The following is a 6004-nucleotide window of genomic DNA, read 5'->3' as shown; positions in this document are numbered from 1 at the left end:
AATTTGGTAAAAACGAAAATAAAAATTTTTTTTCTCCAAATTTAATATTTCTAATCATCTGAAAATTACCAGAGTACTAGTAGGGACTGAGCCCTACTCAATCTTGAAGAATAGAGAATTTTATCTGAATTTTTAAGTTGTAGCAGGTCCACTCGTACGCCATCAGACAATCAAAATTTGGTAAAAACGAAAATAAAAATTTATTTCTTCCAAATTTAATATTTCTAATCATCTGAAAATTACCAGAGTTCTAGTAGGGACTGAGCCCTACCCTATCCTGAAGAATAAACAATTTTACCTCAATTTTTAAGTAGTAGCAGTTCCACCCGTACGCCATCAGACCATCAAAATTTGGTAAAAACGAAAATAAAAATTTATTTCTTCCAAATTTAATATTTCTAATCATCTGAAAATTACCAGAGTACTAGTAGGGACTGAGCCCTACTCAATCTTGAAGAATAGAGAATTTTATTTCAATTTTTTAGTAGTATCACCCTCACCCGTACGCCATCAGACAATCAAAATTTGGTAATAACGAAAATAAAAATTTTTTTTCTCCAAATTTAATATTTCTAATCATCTGAAAATTACCAGAGTACTAGTAGGGACTGAGCCCTACTCAATCTTGAAGAATAGAGAACTTTATCTGAATTTTTAAGTTGTAGCAGGTTCACCCGTACGCCATCAGACAATCAAAATTTGGTAAAAACGAAAATAAAAATTTATTTCTTCCAAATTTAATATTTCTAATCATCTGAAATTTGCTAGAAATCTAGTAGGGACTGAGCCCTACCCTATCCTGAAGAATAAACAATTTTACCTCAATTTTTAAGTAGTAGCAGTTCCACCCGTACGCCATCAGACCATCAAAATTTGGTAAAAACGAAAATAAAAATTTATTTCTTCCAAATTTAATATTTCTAATCATCTGAAAATTACCAGATTACTAGTAGGGACTGAGCCCTACTTAATTTTGAAGAATAGAGAATTTTATCTGAATTTTTAAGTTGAAGCAGGTCCACCCGTACGCCATCAGACAATCAAAATTTGGTAAAAACGAAAATAAAAATTTATTTCTTCCAAATTTAATATTTCTAATCATCTGAAAATTACCAGAGTACTAGTAGGGACTGAGCCCTACTCAATCTTGAAGAATAGAGAATTTTATTTCAATTTTTTAGTAGTAGCACCCTCACCCGTACGCCATCAGACAATAAAAATTTGGTAATAACGAAAATAAAAATTTTTTTTCTCCAAATTTAATATTTCTAATCATCTGAAAATTACCAGAGTTCTAGTAGGGACTGAGCCCTACTCAATTTTGAAGAATAGAGAATTTTATCTGAATTTTTAAGTTGTAGCAGGTCCACCTGTACGCCATCAGACAATAAAAATTTGGTAAAAACGAAAATAAAAATTTATTTCTTCGAAATTTAATATTTCTAATCATCTGAAAATTACCAGAGTTCTAGTAGGGACTGAGCCCTACCCTATCCTAAAGAATAAACAATTTTACCTCAATTTTTAAGTAGTAGCAGGTCCACCCGTACGCCCTCAGACAATCAAAATTTGGTAAAAACGAAAATAAAAATTTATTTCTTCCAAATTTAATATTTTTAATCATCTGAAAATTACCAGAAATCTAGTAGGGACTGAGCCCTACTCGATTTTGAAGAATAGAGAATTTTATCTGAATTTTTAAGTTGTAGCAGGTCCACCCGTACGCCATCAGACAATCAAAATTTGGTAAAAACGAAAATAAAAATTTATTTCTTCCAAATTTAATATTTCTAATCATCTGAAAATTACCAGAGTACTAGTAGGGACTGAGCCCTACTCGATTTTGAAGAATAGAGAATTTTATTTCAATTTTTTAGCAGTAGCACCCTCACCCGTACGCCATCAGACAATCAAAATTTGGTAAAAACGAAAATAAAAATTTATTTCTTCCAAATTTAATATTTCTAATCGTCTGAAAATTACCAGAGTACTAGTAGGGACTGAGCCCTACTCAATCTTGATGAATAGAGAATTTTATCTGAATTTTTAAGTTGAAGCAGGTCCACCCGTACGCCATCAGACAATCAAAATTTGGTAAAAACGAAAATAAAAATTTATTTCTTCCAAATTTAATATTTCTAATCATCTGAAAATTACCAGAGTACTAGTAGGGACTGAGCCCTACTCGATTTTGAAGAATAGAGAATTTTATCTGAATTTTTAAGTTGTAGCAGGTCCACCCGTACGCCATCAGACAATCAAAATTTGGTAAAAACGAAAATAAAAATTTATTTCTTCCAAATTTAATATTTCTAATCATCTGAAAATTACCAGAGTACTAGTAGGGACTGAGCCCTACTCAATCTTGAAGAATAGAGAATTTTATTTCAATTTTTTAGCAGTAGCACCCTCACCCGTACGCCATCAGACAATAAAAATTTGGTAATAACGAAAATAAAAATTTTTTTCTCCAAATTTAATATTTCTAATCATCTAAAAATTACCAGAGTACTAGTAGGGACTGAGCCCTACTTAATTTTGAAGAATAGAGAATTTTATCTGAATTTTTAAGTTGTAGGAGTTCCACCCGTACGCCATCAGACAATCAAAATTTGGTAAAAACGAAAATAAAAATTTATTTTTTCCAAATTTAATATTTCTAATCATCTGAAAATTACCAGAGTTCTAGTAGGGACTGAGCCCTACCCTATCCTGAAGAATAAACAATTTTACCTCAATTTTTAAGTAGTAGCAGGTCCACCCGTACGCAATCAGACAATCAAAATTTGGTAAAAACGAAAATAAAAATTTATTTCTTCCAAATTTAATATTTCTAATCATTTGAAAATTACCAGAGTACTAGTAGGGACTGAGCCCTACCCAATCCTGAAGAATAAACAATTTGACCTCAATTTTTAAGTAGTAGCAGGTCCACCCGTACGCCATCAGACAATCAAAATTTGGTAAAAACGAAAATAAAAATTTATTTCTTCCAAATTTAATATTTCTAATCGTCTGAAAATTACCAGAGTACTAGTAGGGACTGAGCCCTACTCAATCTTGATAAACAGAGAATTTTATCTGAATTTTTAAGTTGAAGCAGGTCCACCCGTACGCCATCAGACAATCAAAATTTGGTAAAAACGAAAATAAAAATTTATTTCATCCAAATTTAATATTTCTAATCATCTGAAAATTACCAGAGTACTAGTAGGGACTGAGCCCTACTTAATTTTGAAGAATAGAGAATTTTATCTGAATTTTTAAGTTGTAGGAGTTCCACCCGTACGCCATCAGACAATAAAAATTTGGTAATAACGAAAATAAAAATTTTTTTTCTCCAAATTTAATATTTCTAATCATCTGAAAATTACCAGAGTACTAGTAGGGACTGAGCCCTACTCAATCTTGAAGAATGGAGAATTTTATTTCAATTTTTAAGTAGTAGCACCCTCACCCGTACGCCATCAGACAATCAAAATTTGGTAAAAAGGAAAATAAAAATTTATTTCTTCCAAATTTAATATTTCTAATCATCTGAAAATTACCAGAGTACTAGTAGGGACTGAGCCCTACTCAATCTTGAAGAATAGAGAATTTTATTTAAATTTTTTAGCAGTAGCACCCTCACCCGTACGCCATCAGACAATAAAAATTTGGTAATAACGAAAATAAAAAATTTTTTCTCCAAATTTAATATTTCTAATCATCTGAAAATTACCAGAGTACTAGTAGGGACTAAGCCCTACTCAATCTTGAAGAATAGAGAATTTTATTTCAATTTTTTAGTAGTAGCACCCTCACCCGTACGCCATCAGACAATCAAAATTTGGTAAAAACGAAAATAAAAATTTATTTCTTCCAAATTTAATATTTCTAATCATCTGAAAATTACCAGAGTTCTAGTAGGGACTGAGCCCTACCCTATCCTAAAGAATAAACAATTTTACCTCAATTTTTAAGTAGTAGCAGGTCCACCCGTACGCCCTCAGACAATCAAAATTTGGTAAAAACGAAAATAAAAATTTATTTCTTCCAAATTTAATATTTCTAATCATCTGAAAATTACCAGAGTTCTAGTAGGGACTGAGCCCTACCCTATCCTAAAGAATAAACAATTTTACCTCAATTTTTAAGTAGTAGCAGGTCCACCCGTACGCCATCAGACAATCAAAATTTGGTAAAAACGAAAATAAAAATTTATTTCTTCCAAATTTAATATTTCTAATCATCTGAAAATTACCAGAGTACTAGTAGGGACTGAGCCCTACTCAATCTTGAAGAATAGAGAATTTTATTTTAATTTTTTAATAGTAGCACCCTCACCCGTACGCCATCAGACAATCAAAATTTGGTAATAACGAAAATAAAAATTTTTTTTCTCCAAATTTAATATTTCTAATCATCTGAAAATTACCAGAGTACTAGTAGGGACTGAGCCCTACTAAATTTTAAAGAATAGAGAATTTTATCTGAATTTTTAAGTTGTAGCAGGTCCACCCGTACGCCATCAGACAATCAAAATTTGGTAAAAACGAAAATAAAAATTTATTTCTTCCAAATTTAATATTTCTAATCATCTGAAAATTACCAGAGTACTAGTAGGGACTGAGCCCTACTAAATTTTGAAGAATAGAGAATTTTATCTGAATTTTTAAGTTGTAGCAGGTCCACCCGTACGCCATCAGACAATCAAAATTTGGTAAAAACGAAAATAAAAATTTATTTCTTCCAAATTTAATATTTCTAATCATCTGAAAATTACCAGAGTTCTAGTAGGGACTGAGCCCTACCCTATCCTAAAGAATAAACAATTTTACCTCAATTTTTAAGTAGTAGCAGGTCCACCCGTACGCCATCAGACAATCAAAATTTGGTAAAAACGAAAATAAAAATTTATTTCTTCCAAATTTAATATTTCTAATCATCTGAAAATTACTAGAGTACTAGTAGGGACTGAGCCCTACTCAATCTTGAAGAATAGAGAATTTTATTTCAATTTTTTAGTAGTAGCACCCTCACCCGTACGCCATCAGACAATCAAAATTTGGTAATAACGAAAATAAAAATTTTTTTTCTCCAAATTTAATATTTCTAATCATCTGAAAATTACCAGAGTACTAGTAGGGACTGAGCTCTACTTAATCTTAAAGAATAGAGAATTTTATCTGAATTTTTAAGTTGTAGCAGGTCCACCCGTACGCCATCAGACAATCAAAATTTGGTAAAAACAAAAATAAAAATTTATTTCTTCCAAATTTAATATTTCTAATCATCTGAAAATTACCAGAGTACTAGTAGGGACTGAGCCCTACTCAATCTTGAAGAATGGAGAATTTTATTTCAATTTTTTAGTAGTAGCACCCTCACCCGTACGCCATCAGACAATCAAAATTTGGTAAAAACGAAAATAAAAATTTATTTCTTCCAAATTTAATATTTCTAATCATCTGAAAATTACCAGAGTACTAGTAGGGACTAAGCCCTACTCAATCTTGAAGAATAGAGAATTTTATTTCAATTTTTTAGTAGTAGCACCCTCACCCGTACGCCATCAGACAATCAAAATTTGGTAATAACGAATATAAAAATTTTTTTTCTCCAAATTTAATATTTCTAATCATCTGAAAGTTACCAGAGTTCTAGTAGGGACTGAGCCCTACCCTATCCTGAAGAATAAACAATTTTACCTCAATTTTTAAGTAGTAGCAGTTCCACCCGTACGCCATCAGACCATCAAAATTTGGTAAAAACGAAAATAAAAATTTATTTCTTCCAAATTTAATATTTCTAATCATCTAAAAATTACCAGAGTACAAGTAGGGACTGAGCCTTACTCAATCTTGAAGAATAGAGAATTTTATCTGAATTTTTAAGTTGTAGCAGATCCACCCGTACGCCATCAGACAATCAAAATTTGGTAATAACGAAAATAAAAATTTATTTCTTCCAAATTTAATATTTCTAATCATCTGAAAATTACCAGAGTACAAGTAGGGACTGA

The sequence above is a fragment of the Leptopilina heterotoma genome, unplaced genomic scaffold (assembly GCF_015476425.1).
Source record: "Leptopilina heterotoma isolate Lh14 unplaced genomic scaffold, ASM1547642v1 Lhet_52, whole genome shotgun sequence".
Classification (NCBI taxonomy): Eukaryota; Metazoa; Arthropoda; class Insecta; order Hymenoptera; family Figitidae; genus Leptopilina; species Leptopilina heterotoma.
Note: the sequence above shows the minus strand (reverse complement) of the source record.